The sequence below is a fragment of the Larimichthys crocea genome, chromosome II (genome assembly GCF_000972845.2).
Source record: "Larimichthys crocea isolate SSNF chromosome II, L_crocea_2.0, whole genome shotgun sequence".
Taxonomy (NCBI): Eukaryota; Metazoa; Chordata; class Actinopteri; family Sciaenidae; genus Larimichthys; species Larimichthys crocea.
The window spans coordinates 8597475-8625259 of record NC_040012.1 but is presented as its reverse complement, the minus strand read 5'-3'; the positions used below and the strand labels follow the sequence as shown (position 1 = coordinate 8625259).

Below are 27785 nucleotides of genomic sequence, written 5' to 3'. Positions count from 1 at the left end.
CCATCTATTTACCAAGCCAGGAGAAAACAATCAATCTGAGTACTGGGGAGGGAAAGGCAGAGCGAGTAAAGCAGACCTAACCACCCTGTAAAGGCTTTTTTCTTAAGGCAACATACAAGACAGTGTGTTTCTCCGCAGGGCAATCTGGCTGTTTGGGCGGTGTATGTGTGTGAAGCGGTCTGCACCACTGAGCCAAATGATGGATGCAACAGTAGTTCACCAGCCATCGGATTTAAAACGCTTACAATTTAGAGAAATGGTTTTTGGCCGGACAGATTACGAGACAATGGGCCCCTTTTTAAAAGGCTCCCCAAAGCGAGACTGAAAGAGACGCAGAATCTGTTTCCAAGGGGAAAAGGGACTAGGCACACTGATTGATCCAGTCTAACACTAATGTTTTGACTTTTGATTCTGTGGTGCTGAAACATTAGTCTGTTTGCATAATTAAAGGCTACCAATTTGCCAGTTTGCTGTCCTCAAACTGAAAAGCACCATATCGCTAGAAGATCGGTTTGTGTCTTTGAGGTGTCGTTTTACGTCTGTTTGGGATTCTCAAAATCTCTCTGTGCTCTCTAACAAACCAGCCCGTGTTTCCACCACCTGTAATCAAGGAATGCTCAGAAGTCTCAACAAACTGAACATGCACTGTAAAACATTTGTTGGAATAAGTAAGTGAACTGCGGGGCACACCAGCACCTTTTACAAATTGTATGGATTACACTGTTTTTGCACACGGGTTCACGAATGTAAAACGTTATCAACATGATCATCTTCACATGTGGCTAGTTAGAGAAACCTAGATTAATAGTGATTAGCGATTTGTCTTTGTGTGGCGATGAACAGCGACCTCTGACTAGTTAATTTCCACCAGTAACCGAATCGAAAACAGCAAATGTGTAAAAATATAAGCTGCAAAAATACAAACTCACGTTCCACTGACGAGAGGAACCGTTTTTAGATACGTGAACCAAAACAGAGTCAGTTCCACGTTGGTGGAAAAGGTCTGTTTGTGTCTCTGCTGTTGATACGTGTCTCTCTGGGGGTGTTTTTTGTTCTTTTATTAGTCATTGGATTGACTTTCTGATGACAAAAGTTAAAGATTCATTGTGATTTAGGAGGCTCTATTTACAGAATCTGGCAGAAATGGAATATAATGCAACTAAGTTTAGAGTATAGTAGTTGTTGTTACCTTTTAGAATGAGCCTTTTATATCCACAGATGCAGGCCCTTTTCTACAGTACGTACAGTAGTCCACCAAGTTGTAGGCAAATTAAACACAGACACTAGTTAGGGACTTTTTTTTATTTATTTGCACACTTCACAGCCACCATAGTTTCTCCTTTTATTCTAGAAAAGAGAAAGTAAAGCAAGGGATTGTAATCAGCAGCTACACTATAGATAATACTAAATCCTACACATTGGTCCTAGTCACTTCGATCAGAGGCTCTGTCCAGGTACGTGAGGGGTAAGGGGGCCTCTGGACCAGTGTCTCATAGGCCCGTTCAGTAATCCATCTATGGCTCGACTGATGGCACATGAATGACAGGGCTCTCTACCAGGGAAAGAATCTGTAGGCAGCTGAATGCATGTTTTAAGTCATCAGATTACTCACTGGTTGATTTGCATATGACTAATTTGACAGCCTCCTGCCTGCTCTCGGGAGAGTTGCTTTGTGTGTACAGCATGAGCATGTATCAGCTGGACAGATTTGGAAGTCAACCCATTGTTCCTGAATGTCAGAAGAAGTCGCCTCGCTGGTAAATTAACTTTTGCTAAATTAAACACCAGGGGCTCTGAAGAGTCTCTTAATCTTGTGACAAAGTAATGCAGGTTGGCAACAGAAGGTGGAACTATTATTCATTAAAAAGAAAATCTTGTTGGCGCAGAAACCAACAAGTGTGGAAACCTCTAATGCTGATGATGACTGTGAAATCTAAGCTGGCAGAGTTTGCTCAGGAGACACCCTGCTCGTGTGTCCACTTGAGCTGAAATGTGTCTTCTATCTACGTATGTTGTGAATTCACAGTTCTCTTTACATATGACATACATACTGTTTTGATGTAAAGAATCACCAGGGGAAATACATTCATATGTGTATATTGCATATTGCATTTTTTCATTCATCTTACTTTTGTAGCTTTTACCCTGGTTTAATCACTTAGTTTAACCACCATCATTTTGAAGCTGCATTAAGGAGATTTGGTGACATCACTGTAACTCACTGAGAGCAGTCAGGCAGCAGCAAAAGCAATCAGACAATTTGATAAATTGTAGCTAAAGCCACAGTTTTCCCCTTTTATCCAAAATAACACAAAAGTGAAATAAAATTACTGTTTGTCACAAACATCTGTTAAATTTTGCAGAAACATTTTTCTGATTCACTGTCCGCCTGAACTGAACTCTTATCTATCTGTAAATTGAGTTTTAGACCTTGAGAATGAAGGTGTTTTTGGAAATGGAGGATTTTATGCCTTACTGAGACAGTAAATGAGCGGTGGAGGGATGACATGCAACAAAGGAAACCAGGGGATGCTGTGATTCATGGTTGGTGCCTTAACCCCCTGTGGATGGAGGGTATTTATTCCGGTCCTCAGTTCTTCAAAGTGCTGTTTGAGGCTTTAGACTTTTGGGTTAAATTTAGATTTGGGTTTAGGTTAGGTTTCAGCCTGTAGCTATGAAGGTTAAGGTTTGAATTAAGTGCAGTGATACTGCACGGGCGATCACGATCCACGTGGATAGTCATGCATGCCGTTTGAAATTAATAACCAGTCTGTGCCGAGGACTCCTTATGCAGACATGCAATGTAGCATGAATGTTATATAGTATATCTGCTCCTTTATGGTCCTGAGAGGACAATTAAAACAGATATTTCACATGCATTCATCTTTGTTTTCACTTCTAGATAATTTTGTTTAGATACTCAGTTTAACTTTGGGATTTACACAGCCGGTTAGTCACTCGAGTCGCATTAATGTGCTCAGTTGTGAAGCTATTTGTAGTGTGGTTTGCTGTCCCCCGATCTCAGTAATTTAATTGGTAAGATTTTCATCCTCACCAATAAGAGCCATGCCCAAATACTGACTTTCCATTCAAGTGTGTAAACTTTAATCGTTGTTTAATGCTGTTTATAAGTAGGGTGTGCATAATGGACCTTGTGTGTGCTACCAAACATCATAAAATCCAGTTACGATTTACCCAGAGTTGTGTTCAATATACCAGAAACTATTTAGCTTTTAGTCTTCCAATCAGAATTATTTCTCAGCTAAGTTATACAGTTCAGTCCAAAGTCCAGCTCATGTGAAATGAGTCAGTCATAGTTTAAGACAGCGTCTTTTCTCTCACTGCCCGAAATGCCAATATTCAGTGACCGTGTATGTTTTGATTTGATAAGGATTTGTCTGTAATGCACCAGTAAACCCAGCTATGGATGAGAATTGATTTTCCCCCAGTGGTGGGAGCAGTCAAGCATCATAAGTAAACCACCAATTTATTTTTTTCTCTTGGCAATAAACTTATTGACATTTTGGTGACAGGGGACATCAATTAGGACCACAGCTCCACTGAACATCATTTATACTTCTTCAAACCTGCTATTATATCACCCTCCACATTCTGCCACTGCAAGCTGTAATCAATACTTTATGATTTGAATGCACTTTGCTACTACAGCTGGTGGTAGTGCATAATGCAGTACAACCTTCAAATGTTTTGCATTTAGTTTTCTGAGCCATTATGTCCTCCCTGCGGTTTAACAACATGGATGAGCCTTCTCTGTATATATCAAGAAGTGGAAGAAGTTGTTGGCTTTGCCTCACGATTGTTCTCCTGCGGTGCTGAATGATCAGTGTTTGGAAAGAAATACTCTGACACGAGCATTTGTCTTCTTCATCTTTGCTTGCTGACCCCTGTGCTATATTGATCTTCTCAAGATATCAACTGGCTGGTACGCAGGGTGCAGTGCCAGTCAGCCTTTGACTGCTTCACTTTATTTTCCACCATCGTATTAAACTCATCACATCCCAGAAAACATTTTGAAGCTTGCAAGTTTACTGCAGATTTTGCCAAAACATTTGCCAGAACATTGTTTGTTTTTTTGTCCTCATTGTTACAGGCAGTTTCTATGCATCTGAAATCCATCTAAATCCTACATACCAAGTATTTTCAACACAACTTGTTTTGATATAGGTCGAAATGAAGGGTAATTTATTTCTAGCTATGCAACAAAATTGGTTGGCCTGGACAACCAATGTGAAGACTGTGGAGGAGAGGGACGAGATAAAGAAGCCAAGAAGGAAACTTGGGAATCAGATGAAGAGAGAGAAATTCTTGTAGAGTAAGGGCAAATAGAATGAGAGAAAAGGACTAAACTGGGAAAGGGTAAGGATGGAGAGAATGATAAAAGAGAATATAGGACGCTGGGAAGGTTCAGCCTGAGAGAATGAGACAAGAGAGTGAAGAAGGAGGCAGAAACCGACACGTAAGCGAAAGATAGAGTGAAATCCCAAAGGGCTTCCTTTCTTCTAGCAGTATCCTCCGTTTTATTTTGTCAGTAAGTTGGAGGAGGAGGAGGAGGACAGGAAACCACTCTTGCCTGTGTCTTTGTGGAGAAGGGTGGAAGAGGCGGCGTAACCATCTTCCCCTGATTGCCTGTTTGACACCAGTATCATGCAGATTTCTAACCGATATCCCGCAAGTCAGGTGGAGGCAAAGTAATGGACGAGGTTTCGATGCAGACGAGAGCAAGGAGCCTTATTAAACATGAGGGGCACCCTAATGTTACGCAAGAAAAGGATGAACCAGGCTGACTTTAATTCACCTAACAAGACACAAGATGTTTTCCTATGACTAAAAGTCAAACCTCTACTGTAGCTCCTTAGCAAACAAAGAGCCTACAGTTTGCTGGCAGCTCTGAGACTTGTGGTCTAGATTTAGCGTTGAACTCCTACTGTTGTAGGAGTTGGAATCAGAATGGATAGTAACATTTTATGCTAATGTTTATCATTTTTTACCACGTTCATGATATTGGTTTAGCATATTTTGTTTGCACTAATTAGCACTTAACACAAAGTACAGCTAAGGCTCATGGGGATTAGTTTTGAGGGCGTTTTGGTGATAATGGTGCTAGATGAAGAGACAAGGAGTCACCAGAGTGATTACAATTCCTCCTGAGGGGAACATGAACATCTGTGCAAAATGTCATGGAAATCAATCCAATAGCTGTTAAGACTTTTCATACAAGAAAGACGAATGTCAACCCTCATGGCGGTGCCAGAGGAAAAGTCAAGGGACCCCCAATGACATTAGGATTCATCTCTTGGGGACACTTAAGGTCTGAACCAAATTTTTTGCTGTTCTTCTTGGTGGATGTTGACCTGCTGGTGGCGCTAAATAAAAAGCCTGCATCTCTGCCTCTGGAGATGATAAATATTTGCCCAAAGTTTCATGACAATCCATGCAATTATTTTTGAGATATCTCAAAATTTTGGACAGACTGACCATTCCAATTGATGAACCCACATTGTCACCTCTCCAACCACACTCCTTACATGGCAAAAAAAAAGAAGCCCTGAGCTGTTGTGCAGCTGCAGATAATCCTACTGAGATAGTACCAGAGATCTATAAAGCAGATTCTTCTGCACAAACTCTGGACAGTCGGTGTTAGACGTATCTGTGTTGGGAATCCTGACTAGGTACACTTTGCCTGAAGGCATGAGCCCAGGAGAACGAAGCCATCTGTGCCAAGGAGACATGACAAGGCATCCGTCACCCAACCACAGCTTTAGTGACAGCTGGAGAAGTGAGATGTTTAATATTTCATCTTAGACAGGCACATCTTCCATGGTTTTCTCTGAGCAACAAAGCCATATTTCACCGTTCATTAGGATTTTGCTATGCAATCAGCCAGCTGGATAGTGAGTCAGAAAACTTTCCAATTAGACCATTATGGCCATAGTCATTTTATGCGAACTAACAGTGTTTGTGAAGTCTGCAGGTCTGAGTGTGTGTGTGTGTGTGTGTGTGTGCGTGCATAAACCTGTCCATTTGAGTGCATGGTCTGCCTTTGTATTTTGTACCATTTTGAGTTTTAAATTACAACACAAACTGCACGAAACATTACGGACAGATAACCGCTATTTTTATGCAGAAACCTTGTTAGAATACTAAAACTGCTCAGTTTGGGCTGAAAAGAAAAGAATAGGGGTTTCGTTATGCCACAGTGGTCCCAATTGGGGCATAGTTTTGGATTTTAACTTATCTCCAGTGCATTCTGCTCCCTCCAAACATAACAGAGCTTCAGGCTCTTTCCAATGCAGGCCTGGAAAGCAATTATGGATGAAGATGGGGAGGGGTAGGGAGGCGCTGCCTCCTGATAAGGAGTCCCCCAACGGAGTCATCTCACACTCGGTGCCTTTTGGCATTTTGTGGTTAGGGAATCACTGGTGAAGTCATATAGTTTCAACCTAAAGGAAGTGGAGGTAAATTTCTGGAGTCATGTGTCGTAAGCTGAAAGGTGATTTCATGCTTGTCCGTGTCTTAACCTTTGGTGCTTGGTAAGCTGTAGCCTGTGGAGTGCTCTCCTTGTTTGGCCCCCGAGAGACCTGTGAAGGATCTGAAAAGGTTAAATTATGATAAATGGAAGATACCTTTTGGCATAACATCGGGAGATAAATGATGAGACTATTGTCGCCTTCCACTATCATTGAGAGGGAATGCAATGAGATGCCTGGCAGGAACCATTGCAATAAAGACCAATTTCTTTGCTTTCCCTTCCTCTGACTCCGCTGACACACAAGGCCAGCAACATTACTCAGCTCTTTAGGCGTGATTAATGAGCATGTCCTCTATGGTGGGAGAGAGGGATGATGAAACTGTTACTTGTATTTTACGTAATCTCTTTCTTTAAGCCATGAGCGTCCCACCAACACCCCACTGCTCCCCTGCAAGATTAGAAACATATTGGATACCCAGGTTATTAATTATGGAGACCTGGAGTTTGCCAAAACAGTGAGATTTATGGCCAAAACAACAGCGAAGAAACAGCCTTGCAGTGTTTTGCTGATGTGACATTAAATTGTTGCCCCCATGATGTCTGCCTTCAGTCGAAACAGTCCCAATTACAGAGTGCACTTTGATGTATATGGCGACCTCCTCCCACACTGAGGAGATGTTGTCAAGGTTGTTCAATCTGAGGTTTTTTGCCCCTGTGCTCTCGCTGACGGGCCTACTGATTGTACCTTCATTGCTACTGAGGAGTAAGCATTTTTCATACAGAGATGCTTCCGCCTCTTTTTCCTTCCTCTCTGCTTGAGGGACTCACAATGCTCACATTAATTCAGGTTGTATCAACCCTAGGGTTTTTCATGGGACCCCATGTCTCTGTAGTGTAAAGCAGATGCTGTAGTAGATGGTCTGAACAATTTCAGACGATGGTGCTGAAACACAAAAAAATGTACACACAAACCTAAGCAAATTTAAAAAATAAATGAGTGTAGAGACAAATGCAGATGTTTCCACAAGGGGAATGAGGGTTCACTGAATAGTTTACTGACCTGGAAGATCGTGTAAATCATATAGATCTGATCTTTTTAGTGTGACATTTTAGACAGCACTGTCGCCCATGACCTCCCATCAAAGCAACCAAACAATGGATTATGTTTCAGAGGAATTGTTCTCAGAGACAGGTTGGATTTTTGCCAAGGAGTATTTAAACTGCTCTGGAGACTTGCGGTGGACTGACAACATTACAAATACTCCATATACACCTAGCAACTTAGTGCATGTTGGGTAAATCACATATCAAAGCTTTAAAAGTTTAAATTCATCCGGGACGTATTTAAGAGTGACTTAAAAACTGATTGCTCAAACCACCTTGGCAGGTGATGGGGTGCAAATGTAAGGTGTAAATGCATACACAATGTCTCTTCAAGATGCAAATCTACTCAAGTAGCCATGTCAGTGAGACCTTCTAAAAGTAATCTATGATAATATCAGCTAAAGTTGCGCTCAAACCACTCAAACCAATGAGTAAAAAGGGGCTCTAGAAAAGCACACCATGCTCTTGCAGCCTTTAGTTTTTGTATCAAAGCTGCTACATCACGGCATCAAGTGAATTACCACCACCCTCTGGACTGCAGCTGACCCTAATTTGCATGTAGGCCTGGAACACCGAGACGGATTGTAATCAGATTTGTAATCTGCTTTACGGATACGATATGTGTAGCTACACATGTAAATGAAAGAGAGTTAACCCGCGCCTGGATTTCATCTGGATATAGTATGATTAAAATGAACAGTGAAAATGGGGCCTAATGCAGCTTTTATGTCGTGTGGGATGTTAGTGAATTGTGAGCTGTCACGGCTTTATAATTCTTTACAGTTGTATGAGGATTAAAATACTCTGCAATGCCAGGATGTCACTGTATCCATTAAATAAAAATTTTTGAGTATCAAGTCCTAATACATGAGAGCATTTTGAAGAATCTTCCATTTTCTAGTCATTAGGAAAAAGTTCAGATTTGTAAATAGTGTCCATGTATTGCACTTTTACTTTGACACCCACGTCTTTGTTATCACAGATTCTACCTTTGAAAATCCTGCAGAAAGCTGGTCCTCATTTCAAGGTAGGGAAAATAAAAGCCAAGTATTTGTTGGTACAATAGATCAATAAACAGGCTTCAGAATAAAATACTTCATTACACACCAGGAGATGGAGATGGAGCGTGCTACGTGTAAATGAATACTAGCTGTGCCACTGTGATTCAAAAACATGAAGTGGAGAAAAGGGCAGAGTCAGTCATCAGTCTGCAGAAATGTTTCCTTGTTGTTTTGTCACTTCTTTGATTGCACACTGTCTCCATTGCTGCCGGGCCAGAGGTGTTAGTGTAGTTCTCCAGTAAATGTGGACAGAAGAGCGAGTAGTAATTTAGTGTGGAGGACAGAATTTGTCCTTACAGCTCTGCCTGTTTCCACACTTGTTCACATCTTGTCGATCATTGTGGAACCCCAGTGTGACTGTTGGTTTGTTTTGTTCCAGAAAGTCAGGAAAATTGGAGCAACTTGAGCGCTTTACAGCTCTCCAAACAACACCTGTGAGAAAAGTATTTAAGCCTGTAGACACAAAACCTCTGAGATAACTGAGAGGAGTTAGTATACATCGCAGTGTTCGCCTCTGATCTGAACTTTATTGAGATCTTGGACAAGCTTCAGTAGTCGCAAGTAGGTCACACTGACATTTAGGTCAACAGTGGAAGTTTCCATGATTGTCAGTATGGCTAAATCGATTTTAGATGGAGAGGAACAGGGTGTAGTGGATGTGGTCTAACCCTCAACACAGTCTTATCAAAACCTTGCAGTTTCAGGCAGATAAAAAGATATGATATGCAGTAGACATGAGAAGTGGGACAAGTAGCTGGTAGCTGTTTCTACAATATACTCAGAGGAGAAGGAGCCACGACTCAGCGCTTTGTTTCTGAACATCTATAGTTGCTTTAGTCACACACTCTGATTGGTTGTTTTAAACCAAAATGCACATTGGGAGTTTTTAACTTTTTATGAAAGAACCAGATATCTCAAGCATAGTTGCTCATCTTTTGAACTGATGATCCACACATGAAGAGTTAAATGCTGATCCAAGCTGTGGAAGAGCTCCAACTGTGAGTAACTTGTCTGTTGAATGGGAAATGAACTGGACTTTTACTTCCTTCCACTTTGCAACTCTTCTGTGGTTAATTAAATTAAATCATGTTAAAGATTTCATGAAAACAGTTATTTTGTTTCTCATTAGAACCACAAAAGACTGTCAGAGGACACATACAGTAACTACAGTAACTAAAAACAACACTTCCAGTACAGTTCTGGTGCTGATTATAATCTGTGACGAAAAGCCTTCAACAGGTGATTCAGGGCTGCAGAAAATTGTTGTTGCTTGAGTCCTTATTCTGTGCTCAGCTTCTGCCGACCACAATTAACCTAGCCCTGAACAAACAACAAATAGACCAAATTATAGCCTGACAGCTTCTTTGTAGAATCAATGGATGCCTTTTCTTTTAGATAATAAGCCCAAAATCAAGTTGGGAGCCAGCAAGGAAGTTACTTTTTAAAATGTTTCTCTAACTTTTTGTAATTAAATAAATGAAATGCATTGTTGGCCAGTGATATAAAACAATCTAATAAAAATTGAAAGAATTTCCTTATGAAACATTTGGTGCAGCACTTGAGTAGTTTGACTTTTGAAACGTCTGACTCGTCTCACACTGCAGCTACTAGCAGTCCAGATAACCAAATGGAGCTTTGAGTGAAGTTCAGCCCTTCTTTTCCTTCAGTTCTTCAGTTTATCCTTCAAATCGAAGCGCTCTGCTTTGGTTAATAGAAGTTCAGACGTGGTCCCCACATACCCAAATTTCCTCCAAGATCAGAGTTGATGCTTTGAAATTCAACAAAGTTAAGTGTCAGAACATCAACTGAGCTTCTGAAGAAAGATTTGGTATAAAAAATATACATGTTGATAACGTTCTTAATTGTCATTTTTACACCATAGAAGAATGATACAAAGACAGCTGGCTAGAGCTAATATAATCAACAGATGCAGAGAAAGATTATCTGTCTATTTATGAGCTGAGGATGACTCCATTTCCTCGGCTTGTAATCAGTGTTAATTCCGCCCTCCATCATCATCTCATTAATAATACAACGAAAGCCTTGATGATGATGGTAGCATCATATGACTAACTAACTAACTCACTAATAACGGAGAGGCATAGCATCAACTGCACAGGCATTAATATCAGTTTTAATGCTTCTTACACTCTGTTACAACCCTCAGCCACAGAGTTGACGGATGTGCTTCATACCCTTTAACTTCACTACAGTTCACAGAAACATTTTTTACTTTAATACTTTTTAAGTACTTTATTCATCTGACAGCTGTGGTTAGTACTACTTTTTCAGATTAAGTGCAATACCACTGTTGTAAATATAGACAGCTGTACATGTGTATTTGTTATGATTACATTGCTTATGATCAAAAACTAGCAAGCTGACAACTTTACTAACAGTCAGCAAATAAGACATAACAGCCAGCTTTAATAACTTAGTACTCCAACAGCAGTCAGCCCAGCTCAGAGTCTGTGAAGTCTTTCAGACTTTTATTTCACAAAGCTCTCGCCAACGACCAAAAGTCAGTCCCAGATTTACTCTTGTCTGGGGGCTTGCTCACTCTATTTTTTTCTTCTCAGCTTCTTCCATCAACGTTTCCTTTGTTTTTTCTCCTCTGTCATTATGTGCTGAGCACTGTTACATTACCCAGCTCCAGTTCTGGCACGACACTGGCTCCGCTCCCCGTATTCACCCACGTCCCAGGCCTAAAAAAAACTCCTCTTCCCAGTGGTACAAACATTAACACTCCCCTGGTGTTTTGAGCTCACAGTCCGGGCAGCCCGGCTAACAAACTGAGCTAACAGCAGTCCATCATGAAACTCTGTAAATCAGAGAGAGTTGAGGTGGAACAGCCGGAGGACATCAGAGGGAAACCAGAAAACATTTTCTCCATAAAATATGATCCAGCTTCAATGAAATCATCGAACTAGTTGGTGGTGTGTGATTTTAGTGCCGTAAAGCGTAACATTAAATGATTTAAACCTGATATATTATGGTAGAAAAGTTACAGTAATGCTTTAAAAGTTTACAATAAAAGTTTGGATAAGCTTACAAAATGCAATGCAATGTAATCACAAGTTAGCAGAATCATTTCCTCTAAACTTCTCAGACTAAATACTTGTTCAAGGCTCAAACAAACACAAAGATCCAATATTTTACTAAGAAGCAAATATTTTAAGTAAAGTCCAAATGAATACAGATCTGTGTAGCTAAACTTTGTTCTTCTTCCCTAGTCGACTATTAATCCTCTCATAAACCGTCAAATGTATTTATTTATTGCGAAGGGGGATAGACCCTATGATGGGAACAAGTGATGTAGTGCAGGGTATATTCATCATTCTATCCACTTCTAAAGCCCATCTGATGCACATCACTCAATAATGTTCTGCAAGCTGATTTCATGCATAGACAGAGTTAGGAATATTTGAATGTAGTTGTCTGACACGTTGGTGAGGTCAGTATTTATTGCCAAATCTGCACCTCCTCTGCGGCTGACACTGATTTCATGATGTTTACTCCCTGAAGTCAAGTGACAATGTGGAAATACTACTGGCTAATTATGCAAGACTATTCTAACATGATGCTGTTTACAACACAGACCGTTTACTGATGGGCGGCTTTACGAGGAAATGTACCCACTTCTTCAAGCACCACTACACCACTGTTGGGAACCACTAGATTAAACTCCCAGATGGTGTATAAAAAGAAGCTCCTTACAAATGGATGGATCAGTATTAATAATGTTATAATGCATCACCAACAGGGGACAATTTTCTGCAAAGTAAGTGCTTATACTTTAAGTACAATTTGATGATAATACTTTGAAGAGCAGGATGTTACTACTTCGTCTTTCACCGCTGTGTCTGTGTGGCGCTCACCTTTCCTTTTAAAGTCGAGAAAATCGCTGATCAGGGCTCATTAGAGAGCACCTCCCAGACAGAAGGCTGTAACCATGCATGTGTGCATGGTTTGTGCTTTTCTGAATTCCTGGTAGGCAGAATACACTCAGGATTAGATTAATGAGGCTCATCACCTTGGTAAAAAACCGAGACGAAAAAAAAAAAACAGCAACCTCCAAACAGCTTTTTACTGATGTGAGTCAGCTTCAGAGCTGCTGGAAGGAACTATTTCTTTCACTGTGTGAATGTAACTCGTTCATTTGCATGTTCCTAATCACCAGTTTGGCTATTATTGCATCTCAGGTGTGTCCATTATGTAAATGAATAGGCATCACATTAGCAATAAACATTAGCATCGTGATTCATTTTATTAGCATTTTCCTATTAAAGGTCTGTGTCTCATAAACAAGCCGTCTTCTGAGTTTCACTTGGTCACATCATGAATGTTTTCATGCAGAGGAGCTCGTGCAAACATGCATCGTGAAGTGCTTCACAGAGCAAAAAGTAAAAAGTAGACAACAATGACTTGAATTTTGCAAAAATATATAATACATAAATGCAATTCAGTGCATAAAAAAACCAAGGACCAATTCAGCGAGGGTCACAAGATACATGTGAAGGGTTGTGAGATGACAAACAATCATTGGAAAGAAGAAAGAGAGAAGATACATTTTTACTCATTTTTGGACTTTTTCTTTTGTGTGCTTTTTGTGAAATATTGCATATTTTTATTTCACCTCTTTGACTTTGAAACAACTTTGAGATGTTTAGATGGGAACGTGATTTTTTTTGGCAGCTAATTACTCATTAGTCAAGTTTCCATCCAATTTTAACTGAACTTCCAGAAAGTCTAAAAAAATAAAAAATAAAATCCATCCACTACATGAATATCAAAAGACGGACGTATTAACAAGTGGCACCAATTTTCTAGTCAGGTGTCATTAAACCGCTGCAGAATGAGAAGAAGACACTGGGAGATGGCTTAATTGAAAGCACTCTGGGTGCCCTGGTGGTTCAGCTGGTTGGGCATACTGCGTATCAAAGTCCTTACTGGCCTTTGCTGCGTGTCAGTCCCGCTCTCTCTCTCTTCAGAAATGTAGAAAAAAGAATCTTTGAAAAATAAGAGCTTGAGTCAAACGATGGAAAAACATGATGTAAATACTGCATTTATGTTTGCTTCGTGTCTCCTCACCACTCCTCAGATCTTCTGCCATTTTTCGTCTCTTACGTCCTGATTTGTTTTGTTTCTATTTTCTTTTTTTTGCCTTTTGTTTTTATGGATATGCCAACTTTTTTTTGCATAAAAACTTTTTTTATGCCCCCTTTTTTTCCCCCCGAATCTGCAGAATTTTCATTCAAGATTTTGTACTTACTATGAATGCATAACAACAGGATCGTGAAACATAAGAAGGAGACCCTGGAGGACACTGCCTTCATGTTATTGTGTGCGTTTTTGTGAATTTTTAACAGTAACTACAGCTGTCAGATAAATGTAGTATAAATATTAATGAGCTTAAAATACTAGTACTTTACTTACTCTACTTAAGTACTTGAATGAATGTAATTAGTTACTTTCCACCTCTGTAGACTCATACATGCACATGAGCAGAGAGACTGAAAGACGCTCACGTGTCTTGCTTGCCAAAATGAAATCTGTCGCCTCCCAGGAGATTCTTCCTGCTTGACGACTGTTGTCACTGGCAGCTGGTGTTTTATACTCATGTGCACACACACACACACACACACACACACACACACACACACACACACACACACACACACACACACACCCTTTTTGGTTACTGTCTCATTATCCTTTGTTCCAGCACATAATGGACACACTCCAACTAGAATATTTAGTATTGGAAATGTTTTCAGATGGAAGCAGAGCTTTCCCTCTCACTGGGACTGTAGTATTGGCGATGTATTTATTGATGTCTTCTTTTTGTTTTTTTCTTGAGCTGGTTGTTATATTGCGAGAACACAACAGTAATTGCTCCTTTGGGATTGAGCTCGACACGATTTATTACACTCACACTCCAAGATTTAACAGCCAGTCTCCAGATTGGAAGAAGTTTTTTTTTGCGTTGGTGTGAAATTGCCTGTTTGCCCTTGTTCACAACAAACTTGTCATCTTGAGTTTGACGCTTAACAGTTCGACTGAGTGCCGTATTCAAATTTCTTCCCGCTGTCCCAACCCATGCATATATTTGACTTCACGCTAGGATTATATTGCACCTTTTATCTTTCAGTTGCATTTTCGACTCGCCGTATCTTGTGTAGAAAAGGGACTTTTGCAGTCCAGGGGTGGACGTGATGTGAACATGAAGTAGCGGCACACACCTTGTGCTCACACGTCTCCTGCAAGTCATTACACTCACCAAACTTCTCTTAACGAGATCATCTTCTCGTTATCGATTCACTCCATTGTTTACCGTGCTGCGCTGGGAGATGGGGAACTATGCCCATCATCCCCAACGATCTGAGAGGATTATGGGAACATATCAGTCCAGCACATCAATAAATGGTGTGATGATGTTGGTCGGTCGTGAGTTCACTCGCAAACGCAGAATTGACTTCAGGTGTCTGGGTGCGCTCAGAAGAGTGAATCCTGCAGATGTTTTAATGATGTTTGCAGGGCTGCCGCTTCATTCTCGCATAATGACCTTATCAGATGTCATAACTACGACGGCTGTGAAGTAAGTGAGTGTGCATTTCTAACTTTCACTCATCAAAGGATGCCTCTGAAATCCCCTCCGTGTCTCTCTGAAAGCCCTGCCCTACATTTTCTGGTCTCCAAAGTGCTTCTTTCTCTGACAGCCACTCCTTTTTCTTGCTCCTCTTTTTCATCTATCAGATTGCCTTTTATTTTCCTCCCCTCCTCAACCCGCCTATGTCTGTCACACTGCCCCCCCCCCCTCCCCCCTCACATCTTTCTGCCTCCCCCTTTCTTCCTAATGTCCCTCTGTCATTTCCTCCTGGCTTTTTTCCTCCTCTGTCTTTTCCGCTCGCCACCTCCTTCTGCAATTTCAGAGCAAAAAGACGGAGAGAGGGAGAGATTCTTTGACCTGGTAAATTGCACCTCATCTTTTGTATTCATGCCAAGGCAGTCATTCCTACAGGGATGTGTCTGTGTGGTTTTCACAGCAGTGACTCTCTCCTCCTCTATCTGGGTAGAGGTTATAGGGACAAGCAATGGCTGCATCATTGTACAGTCTGCACCAGCGGCTAGTAGCCTCATATGGAGCCAATTAAGCCGAAGGAGTGTGTGTTGTAACAAGGCGCAACCCGATTCTCTCCACACTCTCCCACTGGCTTGACACGTCGGGCTGCCTGGGTCCAGTCTTTCCAGGAGCTCATACTAATAGAAACCCACAGCAAGTGTTCGCCTCTTTGGTTCACCCACAGCAGACGAGGTGAGGAAAAAGGAGGAAGCTCACATTTTGTCTGCGAGAGAAGAGGGAGAGAGAAACAAAGCAAGATGGAATGTTCTTCTTTTTACTTTTTTCCGTGCAGGTGGTGAGGAGAGTTAAGGTGTAATGACACAGAGTCCTGCCTTCAGGGCAGAGTTGGCCTGCACATGAGCTACAGAGGTGTTTGGGGTTTGGTGTGCAAGGGCATTTTTGATTGGGGAGGAAGTGCAAGGGAGTAGAGTGTGAGACATAAATGAAGCTTTAGTGCAGGACAAGACAAAATTATGCAAACGAAATATTAAAATGTCCTGTAGCACTGTGGTCACATTTTTGTTGAGACCGTGTCATAGGGATGATGCTACAAAGTTGTGGTCAATTTTAAAGACATAAAACGCGTAATAGGATTTTATTAGATATATATATATTGTGATATTCAAAAGCAGTGGTTTGTGAACGCTTTTTATTGAAGCAGTGTCTTTTTGCGAGATGTTGCGAGCCATTTGATCAACAAGAGGATTTCTGTCTTTCACTTTCATCATTTTTAGAGGCCAAGAAGTAAAACTATATTATTTTGTAAGCAAACATTCAAAGATTAAAGAAAAGCCTGAAAAAGAAACAGATTTTTGTGCTTCAGAATTGATTTTTCTCTCCACTCTTGTCAATCATCCCATGACTCTTTGTCAAAGATGTTTTTATAGTTAAAAGAAACCAATGTGGACTATTGGTCCTTTTCTGCTCCACTGCTCGCCCCCCAAAATAGACATAATGTCACAGTCCTGATGTGGATAATAAGTAAATATTGAGCACGGCGACCACAGGCTGGAAGCAGCGTATTAGAGCTATTCAGTTTATTATCTGTCAGAGTGATATTGTACAAAACTGCATGTTGTTACAATTATGACTACTCCATTTCCAAACCTAGTACTACATCAGTGTTTCTACTGCACGTCCGCACAGTCAAAGTGAAACAAAGATGAACTCTGATTTGATTTGATTTGTGTGCCAGAGTTGTCTGGGGACAGGATATTTGTCCGATATTTGTGGAGCTTCAATCAAAATCAAAAACGAATAAGAGACGGAGTGAATACTCGCAGGTGTAATGTGGCTCTCTTCAAACTTTTTTGAAGGTTGGATGATTCATCGCCCTACTACGCATATCACAAGAGATGTTATTGTCAGGAAAATGTAACCACAAGTTGTTTTTATATACAGTATTTAACAAACAGGTGGTGAGGACAGTCTCAGTGTTACGCAACTCTGCAGGGGTGTAAATATAGACCGTGCGGGCAGTGCAATGTGTCAAAGCAATTATTCTACATGAACTATGGATAAACTGGAGGAAAAAAAAGATTTGATTGATTAAAAGTATAATTTCTCATAGTTTTGTCATATACAAATGCAATGATGACTGCTGTCTAATGATTTTTTAACAGAAGATAACGTTACAAGATACAATTTTCGCCAATGATATGAGACGGTTTACACTTCCTCTCTCATAAGTGGTCGTTATTTGGAAGTGTGAACGTTGTGTGGTGAAAGCAGATTGTGTTTAAGTTTTAGTTCAGTTCTTATAGATCATCTTGGGTGAAACTAGACCAACACCTCATCTCCGACGGAGAGAAAAGATATCTGTTGCTAGTTCTCAGGAGAGTGTGTTGCTGCTGAGACAGAGACGAGTCCTAAAAGTCCCCTGTCTCCTCATTTGTCTGAAAAACTTATTTACTTCAGTGATTCTGGAGAGAAAGAATCACTCACATAATCTGAGCTCTCCCATTAGAGTCAATAAACTCTGAACATGCTGCCGTTCTCCTAAAAGGGAGCGGCAGCATGACAAAGATACAGGACGTGATTCTTCAGTGAAGCGTCTCTGTTCTAAACCATCTCTGGTAATATGCATGTTGACAAATGTCAAGTCTATTTAATCATGTGATGACTGATCATTTACAGTAGCCTGGGTCTATTACAACAGCTATCACAGGGGTACGCCACTCTTGTACTGTATCTTCGCTCCTGTCTATCCCCACTACCTCCTGCTGAATGATATTTGATACATGTAGCAAAACCACAAACGGCCACAAGCTTGTTTCCAAGCTGTAAACCAAAGTGATGTTCATTCTTTGTTGTCCGATCAATTGATGTAAAGAACAGGGTTTCTTTGGTACGCTCAGAGAAAGGTCACTTTATGAGAGGAGATGCTTTGTGTCATTGTGTTCTACACGATGAATTTCAAAACGCCGTGTTGCTCTGTTAAGTGGATTTAAGACGAAGAATCTGTCTGTGGGAACTCTTTCTAACTGACATCATTTAATGATGAAAGTTTTTATGACCTGTCATTGAAAGCTGCATAGTTTTTGCATTGTTTTGATTTACACATAATTATACTTATTCCTAATCAGTTCTTTGTCTCCCACTCAGACTACAACAGTCTTAGCTTTCCTCTCGTCAGGCTTCTGGTCTGATGCCTAAATCCTGGATGAGTTTGTACGTAGGATGCAGTTTTTGTTCAAAAGTGTCAGATGTATTTTACAGTTGTGCTTTTTTTGTCCTGCGTGTGTGTGTGTAGTGTGTGTGTGTGTGAGAGCGAGAGAGACTTCCTCTCTAATGGTCGTACACTTTTTTACTTTGATCACAAATACGTGCACACAGGCTCACATTAAGTCTTCACAACACAGCGCTGTCTGTGTTGAATTTCTGTCTTTTTCTGCGCCCCGCCACACACACGTAGTAAAGATCCCTATTTACACTCCTGCTTGCTTTTGAAGATCAGAGCCACTAAAATCCTGTGGATGATATCTGTTCTTGTTTCCGCCAGCCGTCCTCCTTCAACAAGATCATCAGCCGTGTCACAAAAAAAAAAAAAAAAAAACTCTCCGCTTTCATCGTCTCTTTTTAGGCCAGGTGCTATTTTTCTTTCTGAAGTAGATAATTGCCCTCCATCAAACATGTCTGTGTTTCAAGGTGCTCGCTGAAAACTCTGGCCTAATTAAGACCAGAGCGTCAGAGCAGCAGGAGCTGTCAACCTGGAGTACGACTGCTGACTGCTGGAATCCCTAATTGCCCCTGTTACGATATCCACTCTCTCCTCCTCGTCCCTCCTCCTCGTCTTCATTAGTCCTCAGCAGCGCTCGTTCCTCACCTCAGCTCTCTCTAATGACTGGTCAAATGAGCATGTTGAAAAAACAGCTCCAAATAAGCCTTCCTCCATCGACTGTGCCCTGCAGCACTCAACCTGCCGGGATGTTTGTGTGCTAGTGCTCGTCAGCACAATAGAAACAGGTCTGATTCTTCTCTACGTAGAGCGCCTTTACCGTCCATAACTGAATTCACTTTTTTCTCTCGGCTGTTGCTGTTGAGATTTTACTCTAATTGGTACACTTGCACTTGCACCGCCCCTCTCATCCACTGTCTCTTCGCTGCTATCAAGTCTAAATGGTGTTTTGTTTCTGCAGTCCATCAGTCATTCTTTCCCAGTTTTATTTATATAGAGCAACAACAAAAATCACAAAAGTGCCTCAAGGAGCTTTATAATTGGTACAGTATACAACATCCTCTATCCCTAAACTCTAAATAAGGAAATACTCAGGAGGAAAAATAGTTCAAATGCAATAAATGTTGTGTGTACAGAATAAGTCAAATATAGGCAATTTATACTAAGGTTGTCACCTGGAATAGTTTTGAACAACCTTTAAGAAGTTCACACATATGCTGAGCACTTTTGGCACCTTTGCCTTTACTCTAAAGTCCAACTAATCCCAAACCATCTCAACTGGGTTCAGGTCTGGTGATTGTGGAGGCCAGGTCATCTGATGCAGCACTCCATCACTCTCCTTCTTGGGCAAATAGCCCTTATATAGCCTGTAGGTGTGTTTCGGGTCTTTGTCAAGTTTTGGGCAGAATGCTATGGCAGCCATGCTGCTTAAGTTTGCCTTGAATTTTGAACACAGTACAGCTTTGCTGCACGGTGGGAACAACACATGCAGATAACACCAAACCTGAAATTTGGACCCCTCAGAACAAAGTACAGATTTCCACTGTCTAATGTTGAGTTCTCTTCTTCTTGTTGGTCTCTCTCAGTTGTGTATAAAGGCCAGATTCATGCGGCTTCCTCTGAACAGTTGATGCTGAGATGTGTTTGATACTTGAACTACTTGAACTCTGTGAAGCAGAGGCTTCAAGGCTTCAAGGCTTTATTCTGAGGGGCCGTTAATTGGTGATTTCTGAGGCTGGTGAGTCTAATGAACTTGTACTCTGCAGCAGAGCTAAGTCTTGGTCTTCCTTTCCTGGGGCAGTCCTCATGAGAGCCAGTTTCATCGTAGAGTTGGACGGGTTTGCTTGCTTTTACTTGAGTTGATGACACATTGAATTTTTTTTTGAAGATATCTGGATTGACTGACCTTCGTGTCTTCATGTCCATCAAGTAATGATGGTTTCTCTTAGGTGATCAGTCCTTGCCATAATATGAATTACTACAGTAGTCAAATAGGGCTATTTACTGTACCTCTGAACAAAAACTAATGGGATCAGACGCATTCAGAAGGCAGAAGATTCCACTATTTAACTTTTGACAAGGCACACTCGTTAACTGAAAATTATTCCAGGTGACAATCTCATGAAGCTGATTGAGAAAATGCCAGGACTGTCATCATCATCATCAAGAAAAATAAAGAAAAACTTGAGGTGTGTCCAAAACTCTGACTGGTACTGGTATGAATAATATGGATTACAGACCTGAGCACATGTCCATCAAGGAAATCCGGAAAGAGGATAAACACACCAGAGACAAAGCTCAAGCGCATTCATTCAAACAAATAGAAAATAACCAAACACAGAGAAAGACAAAGACAAAGACAAGGACAACATGCACATAACAGAGAGACAGACAGAAGAAGAGGATGAATCTGCCCATCCATTTTATTTCTTTATCCTTGTATTTCTCCTTCCATCGCCCCCTCCTCCTCCTCCTCCTCCTTCTTCTTCTTTTCATCATCTCATATCATAAATTGCACATGTTGGCTCACACAGCAGGAATCAGCTTAAGAAATTAACTTATTTTTTAGGGCATTTTTGTCCCTTTTATCTGATTTTTTTAAAGCTTTTTTTTGCCCCTTTTCACAGGCAATTTTACTAAATGATGAAATAATCCCTTAGCATCGCAAATATCTACTTGATTGATCCCAGTGAAATTGGTTTTAAGTTAACCTTGCTGTTATAAGCGGCCGGTTTTACCAGAAAGCTGTGGCACCATTTTCCCCAACTAGACTGTCCTCTGCTCCACCTGGTTGATTTTCTTATGATATTGGTTGTTTTATTTGTTGTTGCTGGTGCAGTCGTTGTTGGTGTTTGGCATTTGTATCTCGAGGTTAGCAATTGTCGGCCCACCACTTTTATCCAGTGAAATATTTTTTGGTACCCAGAGGATACTGAATTACTTTGGTGATCCGCTGACCTTTCCTGCAGTGTCACTTTAAGGTTGCCATTTGTGGTTTTGAGCATTTAGCACAAAGCACAGTTCCACAGACCTGCTAACATGGCTGTAGATGAGCTTCATTTGTACTTCTATATATTTTGTTATGCCGTACATACAGCAAGAACTGTGATTGGTCAGCATGGGCTTTATGTCTTCTTTGAGTATCTGAAACTTTTTATTTTTAAAAAAAGGCTCCTTTTCAATAAACGCATAAAAAAAGCCTTTTGACTGCAGACATTCTGCTCAATGCAACCCTGACTGTGAGTGACTCAATATAAACACAGTGGCCGCACAGAACATTCTCATTCAGTAATGAAACAAGGCAAAGCCCTCGCTCCTATCTCAAATTAAATGAAATAATGTGAACGCAGGTACTGTGGGAGTATAATTAACGACTAGATCAGATACAGTACATACTGTCTAATTAATTTGGTGCTATCAATGGGTGATGTATAAATAAAAACCTACACTGCACTGTAGGGAATCTGTGGTGGGTCTCCTGTTAATCCCTTGCATCAAGTATAAATATAGGCTAATGGCTGTTTGTTTCTGATCAAGACTCGCTTTGTTTTTCCTCACTCATGTGACACTGGAGAATGTGACCCATCAGTCAGGTTTGTGGGCAATAAAGGACAAACGATGCATTCACGGCCCAGTGAGCAACACATGAGCAGCGTAAGATGCAATAAAAGATATTTATATGTATAATGAGGTTACAATTTGCCCTTTTATTTTCTTTTTTAAATCACTTTCAACAGCACATTTGCCTCAAGCCACCATTAATATCTAACTGTGGGTAGAAGTCCAATCTCTGAGGACACTACAGAAAAACAAAGGCGGCTTTGACAAGCCTAAAGGTCAGCTCGGAGGAGGTTGAAAATGCTCTGTATTTCCGGGCGATACCAGACAGCCAGACGACATCCTGCTGGGCTGGATGATTGCCGCCTCTCAACACCCACATTTACCGGCCATATCCTTCGCATCCTTGAATACCCGACATCCTCCCTAAGCCCTCGCTCAATCCCCCTTTCCTCCTACATTCAGCCACACAAAATCTATAACAACACTCAAATGCTATTTCTCGGCTCTGAGGGGGTATAGCATACGTCAAGCGTAATAGTTCACTGCAGTAAGTATGTCTTTTTCCCAAGGGACTGAGCTGAGTTGGGGGAGGACGGGGAGTCGGGTGAGGAATTAAAGCTGATTTCATGCCCCCTTAAGACCCATGTGAGTTTTAGCCGCCAATTATTGCCTGTGTTACCCATGGGTAGTGAACAGCCCTGAGCGCTGACTACAAAGTCAATGAAGCCAGACGAACTGCACAATCTTTTCCAACTACAATCACAAAGTAATAATGTGTGATTATTTGAGTCCTCTGAGGCCTTTATTCCTCCCTGGTCTTTAATCACTCCATCCTGTACACGGTCTTAAAATGCCATTCAGTAATGGCAGGCGTCTGACTCACACATGATGTCGGGAACAGACTTAACACCGGAGACACATTTTCACTGGTGAGCCGTATGTTTATTCTGGGCTCGAACCGACTCCAGAACCCCCTCCTACCCTCTCCGTCTCCCTCCTGCTCTCAAGGATACCGCCTCCCCAGGTGGTTTAGGACCCAGCAGCCTCCTCCTTTTACCCCCCTCCTACCACACTGCCTCTCAAGGTTAAACCCCGCAGCTCTGACAGCCATGTTTTCCTTGGGTCAGAAAGTCAGGCAGGGTGAGCGGTTTGGGCTGGCAGTGATGGTTTCTTACAGGCCTGTGAGGGACAGGCTCGCTGGAGGCAGGGGAGGGTTCAGATGCCGACAGAATAAAGAGGAGAAGGAGGAGGGCAGGCTCCCCTCCTCTTTCTCCTCCTCATTCGCTGTCTGGGTTGTCACTCTGGCAGGTGGAGCAAAGATCTGACTGGCTGTTGTCTGTCTGCAGGTTGGTGTTGTTGTACTTTTAATAGGCCGCTGTAGAAGGATGGATGGGCTTAATGAAACCAGGACAGGCTCCCGGTGTGTTCCACAAGTGGGACAAGGTTACCTTCCATCCCTCTTAGGCTGGAAATTGCACTAAGAAATAAAAAATGATTTTGGCGTTCTGTGAGCCTATAAGTAAGTAGTAAGCTTACTGGGTCCAGCTTCTCAAATTGGAGGATTTACTGCCTTTCTGTTTGCTTTGATAGTAAAGTGAATTTCTTTGGCTTTTGGACCATGAGACCAATGAGGCTTTTTCTAGGAAACTATGATTTGTTTTAGATTTCTTTGATATTTAGAGACCTAAAGATTATTCAACTTCTCTAAAAAGTAATCGACAGATTAATTTAGAATAATAGTAACAGCTCTACAGTCACTTAAATAATAGATGGATGGTCTTTATCGTCCCTGCAGCGTGCAAATGTTTATGTCACTCATGAGCAGCTGACATCATGGTCATATAAACATACAGTTTATGCAGCCAAACATAGGTGCTGAATGAATTATTTCTCTTCATGGACAGGATATCTTATACTGGTTGCAATGGCTTTAATTTGTCCGCACATGTTGGAGCCAATTAGGTCAGATAGTAGCGTTTCAAAAGGTAAAGCTGAATTCAAGGAAGGAATATTTGCCGTAACATACACTTTTGAAGTAAAATGTAGTGTTGTAATGGGGTATCTCAGCAGGGAATCTGCTATGGCGGAATGGACACAGCGCCTGCCAAAGCAGACATATGTTTTTAAATGCATTTCTAACCGGAATTCACAATTTGTTTAAAGAAACATGGACTCATGCTGCTCCGTTTTGAATTTAACAATGGAAAGGTTCCCGGAATGGCTTTTGTATTGTTAGATTGCCTCCAGAATAAGGATGGCTTCTCAGAAAAGTCGAAATGCATTGGTGCAGCTCCATTGTTATTGTAAAAGGGGAATGAGCTGAATGAAAGTGTTTGTTTTGTACAAACGGCCCCTGAAAATCTTCTCTCTTCTCTCTATTTTTATTCTTTCACTACGATAACCAAATAATAATCATAATAAATGATTTAGTTTGGGTAATGACATTTCTGATTGCGGCTTTGATCAGGTGACACTGATAAAATACACTTTGAAAGTCAGAGTTTAGATGCTCTAAATGAATTATGATCAAAGGTGTTTTTTGTTCAGAACAAAGCCAGCGATTTCAAAAAAAATATTTTAATTATGAAGAATTTATTTATTCGCTCAGTCGCTGAGTGGAGCACAATATTCACTTCAGTTTTGTCGAGGTTGAATTCACCTCAAACCCAAACCACCACAGTGGATGGGTCACGTAATTCCGGCTGAAATGGAGAGCCTTGTCCAGACCATCCAGCCTATTTCTTGGTAATAGCCTGACCGAGCTCCCTGAAGAGGCCAATTCTGGCCAGAAAGGCCCACTTAAATTCTCCATGAGACAGAGGAAAAGAGAATGGGGTCTGTGGAGCCATTTAAAAGCCCCTGGGTGAAAATGGGATTTCTGACCTGCTCCACTGGCGCCTCAGCTCTGCAGCCAGATTGGCTGTCAAGGCGCTGCCAGGTGGGAACGGGTAAGGCAGGGGGAGATGGGAGGAATGGATGGATGCTGCTGTTGATGGTGTAGACCGCCAGGACCTCATTAGCTCAACATTTCATCAAACACTATGGCACCGCGGTGGCTCTCACTGCCTCTATATATCTCTTTCTCTTTTTCTTTGTTGTAACCACTTTCTCACCTTCTTCTCTCTGTCTCCTTCTCTTTCCCACCTCTTTCTTTTTTTCTCCCCTTTTCTCTCCCTCTCTATCTTTATCCCACTACTCCGTAAGGTCTCATTAACTAGATGAGCCTGCTCCTCTGGTAATCTGCCACTAAGTCAAAGTCTGCAGATGAGGATGATGATGACACACACACCCAGCTGTAATCGTTTGTTCTTGTTAGTTCCATGAAAATGTAAATTTGTCATGGCTATAAGAATGTAAATAACCACCATATTTCTGCTGGGGAGATATTTCAGGGCCCATTACAGGGCTCTGCAGACCTGGTTTGCATATCATTGATTTTCAGTCCAGGGGTCTGTGTGGAAGCAGGGAAAATCCAAGACACACCCATGTGCACACATACAGAGTAGATGTATAGCAGCCTCATATATGCACACACAAAGACACCAGCAACACGTAGAGCAGCTTAACGTGCACAAATAGATCTAATGTTAATGATTTATGTTATGCTATAGGGAAAAAGAGGCCACAACTACACATGTACAAATGTAACACTTCGAGTGTCTGCACACCAACAGGGCACAACTGGAGGTCTGTGTAGGAAAGAAAAACAGCACATTAGGCAGGAAGATGTTTTTTTATAGTTGCAGCCATAGATTTATCTTCAAAATGCTTGGTGCATCCGATGGAATAGATCTGTTCATTACTGATTCATTTGTCAGTTATTTTCCTGTTTGACTGATTTAGTCTATCAAATGTCAGAAAATAGTTGAATATGTCCATCACAATTGTTCCGGTTGACGTATTGAAATTGCTTCATTTGTCTGCCCACAGTCTAAAAACCCAAAGATATTCAATTTACCAGCATACTGTAGAAGGCTAACATGAAGAGCTGGAATGAGACATTTGTTTTTATTTTTGCTGAACCTAATTGATTAATCTTCTCTTATTCGGACTAATGATTTCAGGTCATCTTAAATCGTGTGTTTGACAGTTCATGAAAAAAGATTTATTTGTTCATTTTTATGGCCGTGGTGTTTGTTTTTATTTAAACCAAGCATAAAGAAAATCAACGAACAGGAGCCACACAGTGTATTATCATCACAAAATAAGTAATTGGCAAGCAAATGTGAAAATAAACAATTCAGGAGTCATATCCGTGTCCATTTTTCAGTTACAGTTAGTCCCGAATAAGTAATCTAAATCCATGTATTACCCTGCCTTACAGCTTTTCTAACATCTGGTCATCATCTGTCTTAGATTGTACCAAATTTTTGGATTTTAGTCTTTTAGTGAGCTGCAATATTTTAGTGGTTTGAATATAACTGGAGGGGAAAAGGGACAAAAACTTAGCTTATTTTTCCTAAAACAAGTGATATAAATCCGCCCGTTGACGATTCATCTTCATAAGAAATTTGCTGAAAAATGTACCTGACTGATCAAATAACTTCTGATGAATGTGTCTGCATAGGAAGCTAGAAGGCACTTAACCTCCCCCAAGGTGCTGTTATGATTAGTTTAACTCTTACTTTGGATGTCTGCTGTAGTTTATCATATATGGACTGTCCTTTTCCAGTCCATAGGAATGAGGCAAACCATTTCAAAAATGAAAGACTCTTCAGTAAAATGAATGCTGGTTGGTAGATCAGATATGTGATGAATTAAACACTGACTCAAGTAACAGTTAATTAACCATCTGTTGTGTGTATGAATGTATTTTTTTCCATTGTTACTCAAGTTAACTACCCGTTTTTTTTCCTACTTCTTGTTTGATGCTGAAGAGAGTGCGGCCACCATCTGATAATATTGTTATATAACATGTCACATGTTTGATTTTATCAGAACATCAAGACGAGAAAAGGACTGACATTTCCACCAAAGTGACTGTCAACAGACTCTTATTTTACTGGTTACATACATGATACAAAGCATCTGACCTGCAGTAACATGTGGACCTTTGCAGTCCACAGTCCAAAGTAGCTAACAAGCTGGTGGTCGGTGAATGTTTCTGTGTTGCTTGGCAACTGTGAAGGTCCAGTCCAGTTGTGGAAGTATTTGTGTTGGCAGAGCCAAAAACAAGCAAATCACAATCTGTCGTCCCTTATTAATATTTAATAAATGGTGCTTGTATATGAAATAAAGCAAAGGTATACCACGTTAAACCCATTCTCTGATTGGTTTCATCCTGATTTGAACACCAACATGTTGTGGTTAATCACTCTTGGTGAAGATGAAGTACAACATGGATTTGTGTGTATATTTATTAAACATATCCATCGTGTGTTCTGTGTTATCACTTATATTCTATGCTAAATACTTCAGTTTCAGGTCTGAGATGAATCCAGTATGAACTGTTGTTTTGGAGGTAAACACACAATCCTGTGTTGTGTGCGAGTGGGAGAAGGATTTAAGGTGAATCCTTTGTAAGACCTCGGGGTTTCTACCAATCGCAAAGCAATATGACAAGCTACATATCCCCAGCAGGCTCTGTCGCTACCCATTTGTCAACAAAGCATTTTCTGCCTCAAACACATAGTGAAGCTTTTCACCAAAGTTCCCTGAGGTGTGCATTTCTGTCTGCTTTGCATATTTTTGTATAAACCAGGGCTAAACAGAACTTTCAGAGCATTTTCTGACTTCTGGAGAAAAAAAAAACAACAAATATGGTGCAAA

The 27785-nt window shown here is 40.9% G+C and overlaps 1 protein-coding gene across 1 annotated transcript in view; it reads left to right on the top strand.

The window, feature by feature from the left end:
• st6galnac5a (ST6 (alpha-N-acetyl-neuraminyl-2,3-beta-galactosyl-1,3)-N-acetylgalactosaminide alpha-2,6-sialyltransferase 5a) overlaps window positions 1-27785 on the top strand; it is a 45679-nt gene that overhangs the window by 2066 nt on the left and 15828 nt on the right. The gene's annotated exons all lie outside the window — the stretch shown is intronic.